General features: G+C 33.6%; 1 protein-coding gene and 1 long non-coding RNA gene across 4 annotated transcripts in view; one reads left to right on the top strand and one right to left on the bottom strand.

Moving 5' to 3' along the window:
* LOC149578159 (uncharacterized) overlaps window positions 1-19695 on the top strand; it is a 191892-nt gene that overhangs the window by 111154 nt on the left and 61043 nt on the right. The gene's annotated exons all lie outside the window — the stretch shown is intronic.
* Window positions 12047-16031, bottom strand: LOC149578161 (uncharacterized). Its single transcript, XR_016364233.1, has 2 exons — window positions 15903-16031; window positions 12047-12241 (listed from the first exon to the last, which is right to left on the bottom strand). It is a non-coding gene; the product is annotated as an uncharacterized LOC149578161 (long non-coding RNA).

Raw genomic sequence — 19695 nt, 5'->3', positions numbered from 1 at the left:
TTTCATTGTTAAGGATGTGATGTTAGATGGATAGTTAAGATTAGAAGTAATTCAACGTTAAGGGACCTTTAAAGAATGTAATCTGTTATGTTATGTTATTTTTAGTTGGATGTTACTATTGCTTCCGCAAATGTTGTGAATGGTTTATAATTTATGTCTTGAAAAAAAATTGTTGGGTAAACTTAGTATAATTCTTTGGATCCCTTGGCGGGGCATTACATATGTGTTATGTGCCAAATGTATATCATCCTATATTTAGATGTAAATATTATATTGCTGTATATATCAGACATACACATTTAAATATATATCCATGCATACCACAATAACAAGAATGTTACTGCCTGATTTAATCCTGCTATCTGTTTTGCAATCGCTGATGCTTAGCGATGTTCTGACTTCCTCCTCCCATTGTGGCCTTTTCTATCTACCTTAACATTTCCTTGAAGATATGCATCCTTTGGAATTGGTTGGCCCTTTCATAAGGGGTCATGTCTCCTGATTGATGTCTCCCTGTAATTATTAGTTATCACAAATGATTTCTTTAATCACACTTCTTTATGCTTGAATGGCTGTCTAAAGGATCACTTTTCCTAAACTAATAATCTTAGTTCCTTTCTTCACTCCTGCAGTTAGTCCATATTTAAAATCACTATTATCGATATATTTATTGTTTGCTGTTGCTGCAGTCTACTAACTCGCTGCTTTTAGGGTATATCTCTGGTTATGTTACAACTGGTTTTCTTCTAACTAACATCAACATTAAACTAACTGGATAAATATTTCATATTCTCATGACATAGGATTCAATAACGGTTTTTAAAACTGAATATTTAAGTCTACATTGCTTTTCTAATCTATCAAGATTATCATTAACTAATAATTTATATAATTGGCTGAAAATAAATACTGAACTATTTACAGTTTACTGAAATGAAAATGCAGATTTAAATACTCATGATCATCTAACTATTTTAAAGTAAATATCTAACTTCACAGTAAATGATTCTTAAAACTTGAAAGGAAAATACTAAACTCACAAGTTAAATAGAACATACAGTTTTTAGTTGACGGACTTTCTAAATTGGTTGTTCAAGCTCTGGCTTTGGTGAGAGGAGAAGCATTATCATAGGCTTAACCTCCGAATTGCGGACCTTTTTACTTATCCCCACAGGTTCTAAATTAATAGAATGACCCTCCCTACCTTGAGGTCGGGCTTGGGATGCTCATTGATTCAGCCATCGGAGTAATCAGGTGGGTTGAGGTCCTAACAATTATTCAAAAGAATAATTGAAGCGTTTGGACAACAACACAACCAATTTGTTGTGACAAGTCTGCCTAATTCTACCTTGGCCAAGGATTTCAAACTGTGGGTTTATATCCCGATCTCCACAACTCAGCTTGACAACTAATTTCAAAAGTGGAATTTGCATGAGCTAAAGGCATTAGGTTTTATTTATGTAGTATTGGTTATTGATTTCATTCTTGTGTTTCTTTTTAACAAGTTCATCTACACCTTCTCACCATTATCAGGCCATCAGGCCGGTGACTCCCTGGTGCCTGAACATTTATCTTTATTTATATAGCTTGCACCTTCATCACCTCATTCTGGCATTAGCTAGGTGATATCCTTGGTGCTCTCATTATTGTTATCAGATATTACATCATTTCATATCTTTCAAAGAATAGAAGTAAAGCTTAAATGAAGATTTTTAGAAACTATACGTAAAGATTGGCAATCTTGAATATAGTCTATCTTTTCAAGACATTCGACTGATGTGAAAGTATTACTTTGGGTAAACGACTATATCCAATTAAGGTATTTGCTTTAATATAGTTCACGTGAGTATAGATACAAACTTAAAAGAAGATTGCGGATTGTCCTAAATCATATTGGAGACGACTTGCTATGACATAGTTTGGAAAACATGGAAAAGATTCAATAAAAAGCCAGCTCAGCTTAAGCAAGGTAAAAGGACACAAGAAGGAAATACAAGACGCCATCTTACGGGACACACTTGTTCTGCAGTTGAACTGGCTGTCATAGGTCTCAAATGCCTCCTCAGACTTCCACGGGAGTGCAAATGTTAATGAAATGCAAAAACGAGCACCCGTAGCAGAGCAGAGAAATTTCAAGAAAAGTTTGCAAAGAAAAAGAAAGCCGGATTTCTGTATGGTGCCGATACACGACAACGCTATCAGATATTATTTGAAGTCGACCTTACGGCTTCCTGCCGTTACAAGATTCATACTCGAATTTTTTTAATCAATCAGTTTGAAAAGAAGAATAAAGAAAAGAGGAAAAATAAAATGAAAATGATAGATAAAGAGTTTATTTATTAATATTATTTTATTATCTTGGTTAAGTTTATAGGTATGTATTTGCAAGGTGACATTATTAGATTAATAATTCTAATGTAATGGTGCCACTTTGCATTTATTTATTTATGATCTTAATCGAGAGAGTAAAATAATATTAAGTGATATTATTATTTGATAAATTTAATAAAGGTAAGAACTTTGTTTATTTTTAATATTCATATTGTTTTTACTTTTAGCTCATGCGGTTCCACCAAGAAATTTATTGTCAAGTCCTAATAACCTTGCTAGGGCGATTTTTAGGTCAAACCTATCATTCTTGATGACTGAATCTTATGACCATCCCCTTCCGATGACCTCGTTTCATAATGCTTTCCCTCTCTCTCCGGTCTTCATCCCGTAAACATTTTAAAGCAACATTCTTGCCAAAACATCAATTCAAGATTCATAATTTGTTAAACAAAATCATCAAGTGATCGTTAGGAAATTTTATTATAATAACTAACTCATTCATCATAAATGTACAACGGCTAAAATTAACTAATTCCATTTCACATGAACACAACGACTAGATTTAACTGACTAGTTTTATTTGATAATCAAATCAATGCAACAACTATAATTAACTGATTCAATCTTACAGAAATAAATAACGACTATAACTAACATGATATAACAATGGCTGTAATGAACTAACTCGATTTCACATGAACATGAAAAATTAATTTGGTTCAACGGCTATAAACAACTTAAAAATTTTAGGGCAAAAATTGGGATGTAACAGGTTATGTCTACTAACAATAATTTTGAGCTTTTTAGATCATGCACAAAGCTCTTTTAAATTAGTAAGTAACTAATGAATTCAAATACTTCATTCAACAAGAGCTTTGGTTGAGCTGGAGTCCTTGCCTTTCGTGAGTGTTAAGAAGTAGATGATGAAGTAGATGCCCATTCTCAGATTGCAAGAGCAGGATAATATACATCTGAATGATATTACGAATGATAATGATATGCTTAAAAACCATGGTTACAATTTTCAAGCATGGGTAGTTGCAAGAAATTTGCATCCCACGAACATTATTTCCTTGCCTATAGAGACATGGTTTATAGAAGAAGTATAGTTATCTTGATTTAATTTTGACAATCTTTATATTACTTCTTTGTATCATTTCCTAAGTGAATGTTTTAAATGAATTTTGTGAGTCTTCTTACTTATGGTTATCTCACTTGTACATGGCTAGGCACCATCTGGATTTATAACTGTTGCACCCCTTGGTTGTGCTTTTAAGTTTTCTACGCATGTGTATTACATAAGATTCTTCCCTTTAGAACTTGTTCAGTTGGAAATTTTTGAAACCACTTGTATAATCTTGATTGCAACGCTACAAAAAACCTTAAATGCCTCGGTGTGCTTATAAATTTTGCATACACATTGATTAATGCAACTTTGGCCATGTTGATTGTCAAAATGTATCTTCATTATGCTTTGATGGATGTCGTTATGTTGTTCCAAAGCTTCCATTTTATCTTTTATGCTTTTCTAAGTTTCTTGTAATCATTGAGATGCAACTATGTTTAAGTCACCCCTCAAATTGTGTTGCTTTGGCGTAGCAGGACTGCATGGGATCCTTTTAATCATTATTTTATTAGGGGTTTGCTTGGACTCAAAGAACCATAAGTTTTATTACCTGTTTTTGTATACAGCCTATACATGAATTTGGGGCACCCACCTCTCCAATTTTCATTATTTCATTTTCTCAGTTCAAACCAAAATTGAGCACAATTGCCTGCATATGAACTTATAAATAATTCTTTCGATACCATTATTGATTGAATGCACAATTAAGGGGAAAAGTATTTACTTTTCTGTTGATTGCTCCTTTTCATTATTAAGAAAAGAGAGGGAATAATGTTTACAATTTATGAGATACATATATTCCTATTTTTCCTTCAAAATAATTTTCCATCCAGTCTAGGTCAGTTCGACCAAACCCTAGGTGGTGAGGTCGGTTTTCTTGTGCAAAAGAGTTAGCAAATCAGAAATATGATAGTCGTTTCTGTAATTCTTACTTGTCAAATGATCGTAAGCCGGGTTTTGAGCAACTGATATTTTACAGAGATGTTTCTCAGTTTAAAGCAGTCTGATTAAACTCTAGGCAACAAGGTGGATTTTCTTGCACAAAATAATAAGAAAATTCGAATTTTGAAGCCTTTTTCCGTAATTCTTACTTTCTCTCCTAAATGTAAGCCTGCTTCTGAACAACTGATCTCTTACAAGAAAGTTGCTCAGTTAAAACCAGTCAGACCAAACCCTATAATTGTACGCCAGATTTTGAGAAGCTGAGCTTTAGCAAAAAAATTCTGTCTAAACCAGTCCGATCAAGCCCTAGATGACAAGATGGATTCAAGTGGTTGGATTTGGGTGGATGAGCTCCTCTTGCTCATCTCTAGCAGTGGCTGTATGTGTCTTTGTTGTGGTCACCATGGCGACGGCTTTGCGTGCTAAGGAGAATCAAAGTCGCTGCAAGAACTGCCGCCGCAGTGGCTGCTAGTAGGCACAATGTGGTTGTTTGGGGGATTGGAAGTGTAACAACCAATGTTTCTATCCCTATATTTACCATCTCATTTAATATCCAATTCAGCAAATTTACATATTCACGTGCATGAGATTAACAGTTTTAACAGGTTAATTGATTTTCAGGTGTTGCTTTAACTAGCAATTGGAATTGAGAAATCATTATAAAACTAATGCTTTTATAAACTATCATCATAACTAACCAATACATAATGAGAGAGAGAGAGATCACTTCCTACTTGATACAATGGAACAATACTATATAAATCTGACAGAAAATAGATGCAACAACCACATAAATAATTTCGTAACTAACTGAACTTGAATAAACATGAAAGGAGGAAAGATACTCGCAATTCGTAATCACTAAGAATGCAGCCTTGATCTGCCTTGTGCAAGTCTTGGCATTTGGTGGAGAGGAGAAGCATTGTTAGAGGCTTAACCTCCCAACCACGGACCCTAAGTATCCCCACATAATCTCTATTGAGAAAGGCCCTTTTTGCGCGGAAAGAGCAAGAAACACCATCACGTCTTGCCTCTGAGCATCCTGGTGTTAAGAGTGTCAACCATCTAGTTGGCTAGACCTTGGATTCGATCCTAACTATCTATCTATCCGGCTGGTGGCTATTCCGACCTCTAGTGATCACAATAGCATCAAATGCCACTAAACCTACCCTGGTCAGGGATTTTCATGGACATTGTGTGCCCGATCACCCACTGCTCGGCTTGACAAAGAAGACATCCATCATTGAACAACCATGAGGTGACTAGGTTATATTATTTAGAAACAACTTTACTTTCCTTCTTGGTTATTTTTACAGACATAATTCTCAAAATCTGCAGGACATTCCCACACAGTCTATGACTTCATGTTTTACATCTTTCATCTTAGTCCAACTCGGCTGTCCTTGATGTTCATTGTTGTACCATTTATATTTATTGTGTTCACAGATTTCTGGTCTTACACACAAGTTTCCCATTCCTTATGAGGTTATTGCATGTGAATTTGATGCTATTCTCCGATTTTAAATATGATTTACAAGATGGATGACATATTGCCGATAGATAAGCTTTCGAGCCTCAGAGACAGATTTTGATGCCCCTGTACTTGCAGCTTTCATGGATAATTATTACTTCAAGAGTTATTATCAAGCCATGAATCAATACGGCAGGCTTCGACTCTCATAGGGTCGTTCAAATTCAATGGCAGAGAGTGGTTATGCAATTATATAAATGGTTATGCAAAATCTTTCATGAAACTTGGCATGTATAAACTCCAAAACATTTGCAAGCTCAATATCTTTCATGAACCAAACATTTATAAATTCAAAGTATATGCAAACTGGATATCTTTCATGAACCAAGTGTAATATCAATAAAAAGATATCAATTAGTGGAGATGCAACCTGATGAGTATGAGATGCTGAAAATATATTGCAGATGCTCCAACCACAAGCTGTTGTAGTGGGGTCACTGGAAATGCAATGCCAATGAATGCTTCCTAAAGAATCTTGATGATTACGATGACTGATAGCAAGGTGACTATTGCAAAAAATGGTGCGGTAGATACAAGAGTAGACACTCCGAATGCAACCTTAGAATGATTGCAATCCTCCTATCTATAGAAAGAGGCTCAGTTGTTTGAACACATGAACCGAAACTGAGAGTTACGTGCATGGAAATAAGGTGCAAGGTGGCACACAAGAGTTACAATCTTAGATTCAAAATACAAGACCGAGAATAATCAATAAAAGAAAATGGCCGATGGCTTTAAAATAATTCTTTCATATTAAGTGGAATTAAATTATTTCCCATGTTCCATTATAATGGTATCTATCTTATTTACATGTATTTGTATATGTTGCACACACACATACATACACATGATATTCCCAAATATACGTTTTTTTTAATTGGTAAACGACCGAAGCCTAGATTAATTATTATTATTTGTTGAAATTAATTATTATTATATGTTAAGCTCGAGTACATTCAAACCCAAGACCTCCCACATGAGAGGCTCACAATTATTGTTGTGTTGTAGGCTTTTGACCAGCCAAATATACATATTTTTTATGCATATGTTGTATTTTAAATATACATATATGTAATACTTGAATATACGCATACATACATATATATGTGTGTAACATGTACAGATGTATGCAAGTACCATGGTACCATTATATTGGAACATGTCTGACATTATAGGAAATGATTGGAGGTCAACTCACTTCTCATTTCTAATCCGCTTCACTGCATATATGAATGCTTATATATCTTATTATGCTTGTTGGCCTAGTTAGCTCATGGTGGTCACAGTGGTCACTTGACGTGTGTCTAGTTTGCCCTAGCCCACGTTCCTTGACCATGGTAGTTTATGTTAAAATTGTAACTTCGATTATCATGCTGATCTAATTGTGCAGATCACACATATCTTATCTAGCATAAAATATATATATTTTCCTTTCATCGGCATGATCGGAGTCTCATTAGGGATAATGGTTGTCGAGTATAAACTTAATTAGTTAATGTAGTTACAAATCTTGTTCTCCTTTTGTCATCAATTATGGGAGTACTATTAAGGGCCGACCTAGATAGGGTCATGTCCCTTCAAGGGACATGCCTGTCATATATATATATATAAGGTATAATTGTAGATAAAGGACACACAAAATATATAGTCTGCTCCTTTAAGCAATTCTGCCCTATTCAATTACTTGCAAAGATAAAACATCTCAGAATAATATTTATATTATTGACATTACTTATTACAAGTTTGAATATTAAAAAGATCATTGCAACAAGCTTTATAGAAGGTATTAAATCAGTCTGATCTTACAAAACTTGTAGAAACTTTACATGGTATCAGAGCTCTGGTAGTTGAACCTAGAATCTGCAAATTGACAATCAAACTTAATATATCTAGCAACATCTTTCTATCTTCACTGGCAAGCACAATCAGACCCGAAGACAGGTTTGATGGGAAAGAACACTTTGTTGCTTGGAAATTCAAAATTATGATGATTCTTGAAGACAATGATGTGAAACAGTATGTTGATTCAGCATCCAAGCAACCTGCTGTTCAACCTAATAAAACTATCTGGAGTAAAGGAAACAAAAAAGCCATGTAGATCATATTAGATGGAGTGAAAAATGAAACAGTAGCTATGCTAATGAAACATAAACAACATTTCATATGATGGATGCATTACTAAATGCATATGAGGTTAACAATGCGACTAGAACTCTTGCACTCAAAAGGCAACTAAATCATATACAAATAAAGAAGGTAGAATCTATGAACTCTTACTTCCTAAGAGTGGCTAGTCTAAGAGACGAATTTGCAAGTATAGGGACCATAATTGAAGACAAGGGACTAACACTTACGGCTATAGATGGTTTACCAGATTCATGGGAAACATTCTCACAAGGAGTAAGTGCTAGAGACAATCTTCTAGACTTTAATAGGCTTAAAGGAGATTGCCTGCAAGAAGAATCTAGGAAACTTAAGAAAGGAGGAAGATTGAAAATTGAAGATGAAGAACTTCATGTTCTCAATACAAATTCCTATAAAGGTAAGAAGAAGCACTTCAAGAGGAAGGGTATTTAAAAGAATGACAAACCTAAGAAAGAATTATCCAAAATAAAATGCTTTAAATGCGAAAAGTTTGGACAATACAGATCTAATTGCCTTGAGAATTCTAAGCAGCAAGTAAACTGTACAAACATTACTAGGAAAGAAGATAACTATAATCCTGAGAATCGTGTATTTATTCCGCACTATCAAATGAAGTATCAAGCAAGGCATGGGTGATTGATAGTGGATCATCATGACACATTACAGGATACAAAGAAGCACTCGACTCTATATCAAAAAAAGTTGATGGCGAAGTTACCATCAGTGATAATTTAGCACATTCTGTCAAAGGAATTGGGAATTACACCTTGAAGTCAGGTAGGGCTCTACATCTCAAAGGAGTACTCTATGTACCAGGAATAAAAAAGAATCTAATCTCGGTTACAACACTTGAAGATGATGGACATAATGTTGCATTCATGGACAGTAAAGTAATGACCTGTTTTAAGAACGCTTCATTTAAGAAATCAAAATTGATTGGTCAAAGAAATGGATACCTGTATGAATTAAATATAGAACCCAGTCAACCTATTCAAGCCTTAATTCATGAAGCCGCTGATTTAAATGAAATTTGGCACAAAAGGTTAAGACATCTAAATTTCAAAACCTTATCGACTATGGAGAAGATGGCTATTGGTTTACCTAAGTTAAATAAAGATCATCCAAGCATATGCAAAGGATGCGCTCTAGGCAAGAACACCAAAAGTCCATTTCATGATAGCACTAGGAAAACTAACAATATTTTGGAATCAATCCACTCAAATTTGTGTAGACCTATGTCTGTTCCTTCTCTTGGAGGATTCTAGTACTATATACTCTTTATAGATGACTTCTCTAGGAAAACTTGGATTTACTTCTTAAAGTGTAAAGAATTAGAAGAAATTCTTAAGAGATTTAAAGAGTTCAAAACCTTGACTGAAAACTTATCAGGACATAAAATTAAAACTCTTAGGACTAATAATAGAGGGGAATATACTTCAGATTTGTTTAAAGAGTTTTGTAAAGAAACATGAATTAAGAGGGAGTATACCGTTCCTTATAACCCACAACAAAACGGGGTAGTAGAAAGGAAAAATAGAACAATTATAGAAGCAACGAGAGCTATGATATTTGATCAAAATTTATAATATTATCTTTGGGCAGAAGCCTCTTGTACTATTGTCTATATTCAAAACAGGAGTCCTCACTCCTACCTTAAAGATAAAACTCCTGAAGAAGTCTTTACTAAGGTTAAACCTAATATAAGTCATGTTAGGGATTTTGGGTGCCGTGTATATATACATGTTCCAAAAGGAAAAAGAATTAAGTTAGAACCCTCTGGGATGAAAGGTATTTTTGTCGAGTATAGTGAAACATCTAAAGCATATAGGATTTTCATACCTGGTCAGAAAAACTTTGAACTTAGTAGGGATGTTATATTTGAAGAAGATTTAACATTCAAAATAGCCCTAAGTTCTGGAGAACCCTCTCCCTTACCTAGTTTTGAAGAAAATATTGAATATGAGTTTCAGAGGGAGAACATTGAAGAAATTGAAGATGAAATTCAAAATCTCAATCTTGAGGAAACTCAAAATTCAAAGAAAAGACCACTTTGGGCCATTAAGACAGTAGAGGAAGCACAAGACTTCGTTGCACCATCTAGAACCTTTGGAGAAAGCAAAAGACCCAAAAGATTTTCTAGTTATGTAACAAACATGAGTGATTTGTCTAAATTAGAACCAACCAATGTTTTAGATGCTATTAAACATATAGCTTGGAAGGATGCCATGACGGAAGAATACCAATCCATTATGAAGAATGATGTTTGGGAAGTTGTTCCAAGACTTGAAGGAAAATCCGTTCTTTCTTCTAAGTGGATATTTAAAATCAAGCATGTTGCTGACGGTAGCATTGAAAATTATAAAGCCAGATTTGTAGCCAAGGGATTCTTTTAGAAAGAGGGAATTGATTATGAAGAAACCTTTGCTCTTGTTGCCAGATACACCTCTGTAAGAGCAGTCCTAGCTATTGCAACATTGAAGGGATGGAAAGTACATTAGATGGATGTAAAAACAACATTTTTAAATGAAAAAATTACAGAAGAGGTATATTTGGAGCAACCTGAAGGATTTGAAACTCATAACCCTAAAGTTTTTGTTTGCAACCTCAAGAAAGCTCTCAATGGGCTTAAACAGACTCCAAGGGCCTGGTATGAAAGAATTAATAAGTATCTCAACAGTTTAGGATTCTCAAAGAATGAAGCTGATCCAAATCTCTATTATAAAAAGGATAAAGATGATATGCTAATATTGATACTGCATGTGAATGATTTACTAATAACAGGTGATGATCATCTTATAGATCAATGCAAGAAAGATCTAATCAGAGAATTTGAAATGAAAGATTTAGGACTCCATTACTTCCTAGGATTGGAAGTGTTGGTTCCCAAAACCGCAGATTGGAATCCTATGAGCCTTGCCTGCTCGATGCTAGGATATCCAACCGGTTAAGGCCAACTTGACGAGATTGATCAATGCGATCCTAATCCCCTGCGCTTTTGGCTTTGCAAAACCAAGGCAGGTATGCCTAATCTTGAACAAAACACTTGAGCCCAAGATGCTTATAGCAAATTGATTAGAACACGAATATAATGAAAGCTTTCAAAATAGCAAGAATTATAGAATGCTTTAAGATTGCAAATTATGAATTAAGAATAATAAATGTGATAATGTTTTAAATAAAGAATGAACACAACAAATGAATATATTAATTCCTCAATAGAAAGAAATGAAACAGTTGCCAGCATATGGAGTAATATAAAGACCAGTGCTTAATTAAATGGGCATTTAGAGTCAATATTTAAAGTTGACACGTATAACTTTATAAAGTTCAATGTATTTAAACTATAAACAATTAATAATCTAGACGTGACGGATCAATTATATGAATGTAATTTTAAACTAGTCTAGGATGCACTTTAACTCTTGCAATATGGAGACAAACTAGACATAAATATTGAAACAATTAAATATTTTACAATATCTATGTTTATCAAATTTAAAATGCAATAATGACCCAATCCACTTATCCAAATTTTAAAATGTTTATAGAAAATAAATAAGAATATTTATAAAGGACAACTTAATAATAATTTAAAACTCTGAAATTTAAAATAAATAATTATGCCAGAAATAAAATCACAATAAAGACACTCCTTACAGATGATCAATCTATTGCGAATTTATCCGGATCACACACAATTCACCCAATGATTCAATCCACAGGTTTTGATCAAGAATTCATTTCTTTGCCAATCGGAGAATATAATACATCATAAGTGCATATCATAATATGTAAAATTTTAAAATAAATATGAATTGTATATAAAATTGAAATTCCATCCATTTCTCAATTTGAGTCCAATATTTATAAGTAAATAAGAGATGTATAGTTACATCCCAAAAGTCATGTCATTCCAGAATGAAAAACTAATCGGCAAATTAGCTAAATCAAAGACCATAACAACAATAATCTAACGAGCGATCTCCCTTTCTTTATATCTTTGGAAAAAGAAATTATGCCTATAAATTGTCTATTATTCACAAAATGTATGCTCCTGATGATATGTTTGCACAACAAATTCTTGATAGATGCGATCACTTCTATCACTCTCATGGTGTTCAGATCTTTCTCTTCAATCACAGGTGTCCCCTTTCTCTGTGTGTAATCTGCGAGGAGCAAAACAATATGATTAGGACATATTATCCTCAGACTCAGTTGTAGCAGAAGTTGTCGTATATAAAAGTGCACTTTTTTTTTATCATATGTTTATCAAAAACTCTTGATGACATCTGTGAAGTGGCTTCTTCAGTTCATCTCGTGCTTGATGATTCTTCCTTTCATGTGTGCTGAGATTCTTTTGAGGCATCATCTCCTTTCTTCATTCACACTAGGTTTTATTTGTGCTAATTTCTTGTGAATGGCCTCTGCAATATCTAACTACAACAAACACAAGTATAGAAACTCCTGCCTAGTAATACTAGCTATGTGATCTCTGTATCTCTTGTTATATTATTTTTCTTTTTTCATTCCAACCACCACATTGATCTCACAAACTACTAAGACCAAACTGATTGTAGAGAGTATCTTTCATATTGTCAATTTAGGGCCCACAAATTGAGCGTTGGTAAGGATAATTGAGAGCCTGAGACACACCCAAAACAGATTTTGATTATTTTATTGTTCTGTTGTATTAATTTTACCATGAAAGAAACATATGGTGGCATCACACATACAATCCATAGGTAAACTACAATAGATGATGCTTGACAACAACACGGGATACTGCAAAAGATCACAATAAGTATTTTGTTGGTACATATTTGTATGAAGTGGAAACATAGTATGAGAAGAGCTCGTTACCAATCCATTCCCAAGAAGAAGAACTAGAGTTTTGTCCAACTCTTTTATCCATCTGCTGAAGGTTTGCATCCATTTCTCTTATAGTAATTCAATGAACTTGTTACTTTTGGGTTGAAGAGAAAAAACTGACTTTTGGAAGCATTAAGTTTCACAAACATCCTTTTATTATGCTGAAACAAATAGAATCCTGAATTGATTGGTTTGTCCTATAGCTTGAAATATTTGGACACTGTTTCACAAATGGAGGCCTAAAAATTTAAAGCAAGATTTTCTAGTTATGCAACGAACATGAGTGATTTGTCTAAATTAGAACCAACCAATGTTTTAGATGCTATTAAACATATAGCTTGGAAGGATGCCATGACGGAAGGATACCAATCCATTATGAAGAATGATGTTTGGGAAGTTGTTCCAAGACTTGAAGGAAAATCCGTTGTTTCTTCTAAGTGGATATTTAAAATCAAGCATGTTGTTGACGGTAGCATTGAAAAATATAAAGCCAAATTTGTAGCCAGGGGATTCTCTTAGAAAAAGGGAATTGATTATGAAGAAACCTTTGCTCTTGTTGCCAGATACACCTCTATAAGAGCAATCCTAGCTATTGCAACATTGAAGGGATGGAAAGTACATCAGATGGATGTAAAAACAACATTTCTAAATGGAAAAATTATAGAAGAGGTATTTGAAACTCATAACCCTAAAGTTTTTGTTTGTAGCCTCAAGAAAGCTCTCAATGGGCTTAAACAGCCTCAGAGGGCCTGGTATGAAAGAATTGATAAGTATCTCACCAGTTTAGGATTCTCAAAGAATAAAGCTGATCCAAATCTCTATTACAAAAAGGATAAAGATGATATGATAATATTGAACTATATGTTGATGATTTACTAATAACAGGTGATCATCATTTTAAAGATCAATGCAAGAAAGATCTAATTAGAGAATTTGAAATAAAAGATTTAGGACTCCTTCATTACTTTCTAGATTTGGAAGTATGGCAGAATTTTGACAACATCATACTTAATCAGGGAAAGTATACATTAGATATCTTGAAGAGATTTGGAATGTGGAACTGCAAGTCTATGTCTTCTCCAGTGGAGATTAATCTACATAAACTTAAGGAAGCAACAACAGAATCACCTTCCATAGATTCTACTCTCTACAGACAGATGATTGGGTCCCTTATGTACTTGGTAAATACAAGACTTGATATTTGCTATGTTGTTAATGCCTTAAGTTAGTTTATGTGTGAGCCAAAAGAGATTCACCTAGTTGTAATCAAGCACATCATGAGATACTTACAAGGCACTCTTAAGCTTGGGCTCAAATATGAGAAAGTTGACTTGGATTTACATGGATTCACATACTCAGATTGGGATGGAAGTGTTAATGATAGAAAAAGTACTTTAGGATGTTGTTTCAGTTTAGGATCAGCAATGATATATTGGATATACAAAAATTAGTCATCAATAGCACAGAGTACCACAAAAGCAGAATACATTGCAGCTGCAATGGCCTCTTGGAAGCAGTTTGGCTTAGAAAGTTACTTGTGGGATTATTTGACCAACGCATGAATCCTACTATAATTCATTATGATAATCAGAGTTCCATCAAGCTTTCTGTGAATCCAATTTTCCATGACATGTCCAAGCATATCGAAATTCCTTATCATTATGTTAGAGATATGGTAGACAGGAATACTGTAAAATTAGAATACATTTGCATTGTAGATCAGACAACAGATATTCTTACCAAACCTCTCTCGAGTGAAGATAGATTGCTTCAGAAAAAGGCTTGGTATGGTTGAATTGTAATACATTTGTATTCTATAAATTATTATTAAAATAATTTTTATTGTTAGGCTAGTGACTGTTATGGGCTCCACCATTTGTATTCATTATCTAAGAGGTGACGATCTCTGAGATAATGAACATTTCTATAAAAGACATTATGAGAGATGACGATCTCTTAGAAAATGTGCCGAACAGTACAGATCTACTGTCAGATCTAGATGAGTTCAACATCACATTGTGATGTAGACATTGCTATGCCTATGAGTCGCAATTTGGATAAAGTAAGAATTTTATTATTTTTCGGAGTTTATCCTATGTTCTGGTAGATCTTAGCTTAGGATCATGTTGTGATATAGGAATGCCAGTACCTATGAGTCACAACTTGGATAAATGAAGAATATAATTATTCTCCAGATTTTATCCTGTATATTGTATTCTTTGCAATACTGTTATCACTAGTATTAGTGATAAGTCATATCACAGGTATAGTAATATGACACAATATCATGTGTTTGATGATACCACATGCTAAGAAGATTCAGATAGATATAGGGTATCAATCTATGCTTATTCATCTTAATTGATGTTGCTAGATATGTTATCTCTCAGTATGATTTTCAAGTTAAGAGGGAGTGTTAAAATTGTAGCTTCGATTATCATGTTGATTTGTTTGTGCAGATCACACGTCTTATATATATATATATTCCTTTCATGGGCATGATCGATGTCTCATTAGGGGTAATGGTTGTTGAGTATAAGCTTAACTAAATTAGCTAATGTGGTTACAAATCCTATTCTCCTTTTGGCACCGATTATGGGAGTACTATTAAGGGCTGACCTAGATAGTGTCATGTCCCTTCAAGGGACATGCTCTTTGGTTGTCATATATATATATATATATATGTATGTATGTATGTATGTATGTATGTATATATATATATATAAGGTATAATTGTAGATAAAAGATACACAAAATATATAGTCTCCTCCTTTAAGCAATTCTGCCCTATTCGATTACTTGCAGAGATAAAACATCTCAGAATAATATATATATATTATTGACATTACTTATTACAAGTCTGAATATTAAAAAGATCATTGCAGCAAGCTCTATAGAAGGTATTAACTCAGTTTGATCTTACAGAATTTGTAGAAACTTTACAGTTTAGACTCGTGCCTGTTAACTTTGGGGGCAGGATGATGCTCTCAAAATCAATTCTGTCTCTGCCAATTCTTCCCTCCCCTGTCACCGCACTATCTGCAAGAAGAATTAGCATGGTGAAAGCATACTTCCACATCGATCAATTGTAATTAATCATTATAGCAATTAACCCATTTAACTGCAATAGCAGGTAATTTAACTAACTTTTGCCTTTTCATTTGACATAATGATCAACAAGTATTTCCTTTCATATGAACTTAAAAAATGAGTAACTGATTTAACTAACTGCTTGAAATATCAATGGTTAAATGAGTTTTTATTTCAAAACAACAAAATAGGGAATGTAACAGGAAGCTTCAGGTGGAGTCGAGAGGTAGAGGTCTCATCAATAATCTGAGTAACAAAAGCCTCCTTTATAGTAAGAAATGGCGGCAAAGTGAGAACCTTCCTGAGAGACTTCTAGAAACAAGATTTTACAGAAACTTCTTGAGATTTTCTTATTATTATTATTTTTAGTTTTAAACTGAAAAAATAGTAAAACCCCTGGAAAATTATGATCAGCCAATAAAAAGTTAGAAATTAATGTTAGGAAACTAATTTAAAAATAAATCAGCACAAATTTGTTTCCAAACTTTAGAATTTCAATGAGTTTTATTGGGGAGACTAATTAGAAATAGGCAAATGAAAACATTAGTTCCCTGGGGAGACTAATTAGAAATAAGCAAATGAAAACATTAGTTCCCTGCCTATTTATAGGCAGGGACTAACACTATGCCAATTTGCTCGCACTTTGAGGCCGATGGTTTTATTGAAGGGTGAGAGCATGCATGTTGTGCTTTAATATGCCCAACATTGGTCCTGAATGTAGAATAGTCTTTCACTACAATATTGAGTTTGGATACTGTTTAGAGTGACCCTGTCCAAGTTTGGAGGACATTTGATTGGTAATGGGGAGACTAGATGTAATATCCTTATCTTCCAAAAATTTGAAAAATAATTCAGATCTGAAAATTATAATTATAACACAAAACCAAACTATTGCTTCACATGACAAGCTCCTTTACACTAACCACTGAACTATACCATGACCAATACTACCATTTTACCCCAAGCTTCAACAGTAATTGCTTGTTCATCAAATGCAAATAATAACTAGCAATCACACCTTAGTGTGCAATGGGTACCCTGTATATGAATGAAAGGTCAATTAAGTATTTGCCCCATTTTCAATCTGTCTCCTTATCCCTTTAAACCAATCTATCTCACCATCTATATCTCTTTCTATCTTTCTATCTCTAATGTATCTTTTTCTTTCACATAAATCCACATCTCTTTCACCATCCTCCATCTATCCCCCCTATTTTTTTTTTCTTCCTCTCTCTATTTTCCCACATCTTCATATTTATTTGTATATATATACTTATCTATGTTTGATGTTCATTGTCTTGGACGCCTTCGAACCATAGATCTTAGGTCCACTTTTAAGCATCTTTCCTCAATAGTGCCAAGAAATCATTGACCGAATCATTCATTTTTATGCCAAAGGCATTTACTAAATGATAGATAAGGAGGAGCTAAAAAGTGAAATCTAACGGTGCATGTTTCTCTAGAAGGGTAGATTGATATAAGTTAATTTACTAGTTGCAGCAAAAAGGATGGTTCTTGGTAATATTTATGACATCTTTCTCCCAGTTGTGCAATATTTTATTTCAGAAATTAAGTCTAGAAACCATGGGAAAAATTACCAGTACTTATTAATTCTCCTTGAACACTGTCTTAGAAAAAAATAACATTCTTTCGCTCACCCAAATTTCATGTTGGTAGAATTTGATAAGGGAGCATATGAACTTAGGGATTTCACATCTTAAATGTTATCAAATTGTTACTCTTGTGTTGAATTTATACAATGACCATGCACAAAGAGAAGAAAAATAACTCTATTTCAAATATACTTATAAATCACTGAAAAAAATATTTCATGTAAAAATTCAAAATAATACAATAATATTGCTAGATGACTAAAATTAAACTAATTATAGATTAATAACAATACAATTGACAACACAAAATTCAATGTATAAATTGTAATTATATAATCAAATATAATCATAAGAAAACATTTAAAAATATTAATTATACATATTATATTCTTTTAACTTTTACAAACATTATAGACGCAGAACAATTTTGCAACGTCAATACAGAATATAGGCAATAAGCCATTAAATTACACGATAGTTCTATGTACCACATTATTTCAGATTTCAATTGGAGAAGCATCACAGTGGACAGCACTACAATGTTTCTGAACACCATGAGACTTTGACAACAATCTTTCTTGGGAAAGAACAAACTTGATGACATTTTTAGAATTGATGCAAATGGTAAAATAGTTGTCATGAAGTATACTTCAACATTTAATACCAGGTCTTAAGATGCATGCTCAGAAATTCAATCCCAAATGTAGAAGTTGTGAAGGGAAAGAAAAAAGATCACCTTAAACAACCAACGAATTCATACAACTGAAAATAAATAACTATTTTATGATGTTGACAACAGTGAATTTTCACAATGCAAATCGCAGTACCAGAGAAAATGGAGGCCAAGGGATTCCAAACTGAGATAACCCATTTTATTCAGTTCTTCCTACGTTACCAATTGCACACACTAACTTCTCCACGTCGTCTTACAATAGCAAGGAATTTAGTGTGGAAGCAAACTAAAAAAATTTATTTCAAAACTCTAACTTCTTGACAACTTCCTTCAAGAACACACATAATTTGTCGTATAATTTAAATCAAATAAAGATTCTTTTAAAGCCCTAACTACTCTACTACCAATAACAAAAAAAAATCAGAAAAGAAAAAAGATTTTTTTGCTTTGTACTTGCTGTCTTTAACTTTTTCGAACAAGCTGAACGCTTCCTTGAACTCGGATATCTTCTTGTCTTAGCTGCTCAGCTGACATTCTACCTTTGTAGCTGTAAATTTTCCTTTGGAGAGCTGGGGCATTTATTTTGGGCCAGTATGTAGGTAACATTATTGAAAATTGTTGATTTGACTTTTGGTAAAAGTAGATGCAAAGCAATGAACTCATCACGTTGCCACGCGTAAAGGATAGAACAAAAATTGAACGAATCAGATCCTTTTAATGGCCGTCCTCTGAGGAAGGTTAATGACCGTTGGATTGAACAATCAGCCTCTTCAACTTCATATAAGAAACACCTATGTCATAATAAATATGGCTGATTACAGACCCAATAACAGCAGCATACTGCTGGAACACGTACATGAACTTCACTAAACAGAAAAATACAAACTATGCTTCAAAAGCACTCCGAACAACACCTAAAGTAAACCTGGAAACTACAGAAGCAGCAGCAAACAAATCCACTAATTCTCCTTCAGTCTAAATATAATCTCAGAGCAAGAATGTCCTCTATGAACAAGGGTTTCCCTCCTTTTCTCAGACAATGCTCATGGGTTTCTGTCCACAAGCTATCTCTTTCAACGGGTTTTGCCCAGTGAAGAAGCTTACTGCAAATCTGCAAATGTAGATAAGAAATAATAATCAACCCTCCAAAATTACTGAAATCCCAATATTTGTATCCATTATGTATGCAAGATTCAGGCGTCCAAATTGAAACTCTCTCCTTTATAATCACTGCTAATTTATTTATGATAGCTGCCAAAAGCTGTTTTCTTCCATTTGTAATGATGGAAATTTTCTAAATTATTCCTGTAGCAACTTTCCCAAAATGGCACAAATTCAAATTCAAAATCCTTTGAAATTTTCACTAATTTATTAT

The sequence above is a fragment of the Cupressus sempervirens genome, chromosome 1 (assembly GCF_028749045.1).
Source record: "Cupressus sempervirens isolate cs-2001-9-10 chromosome 1, ASM2874904v1, whole genome shotgun sequence".
Taxonomy (NCBI): Eukaryota; Viridiplantae; Streptophyta; class Pinopsida; order Cupressales; family Cupressaceae; genus Cupressus; species Cupressus sempervirens.
This window is presented reverse-complemented; position numbering and strand designations above follow the sequence as displayed.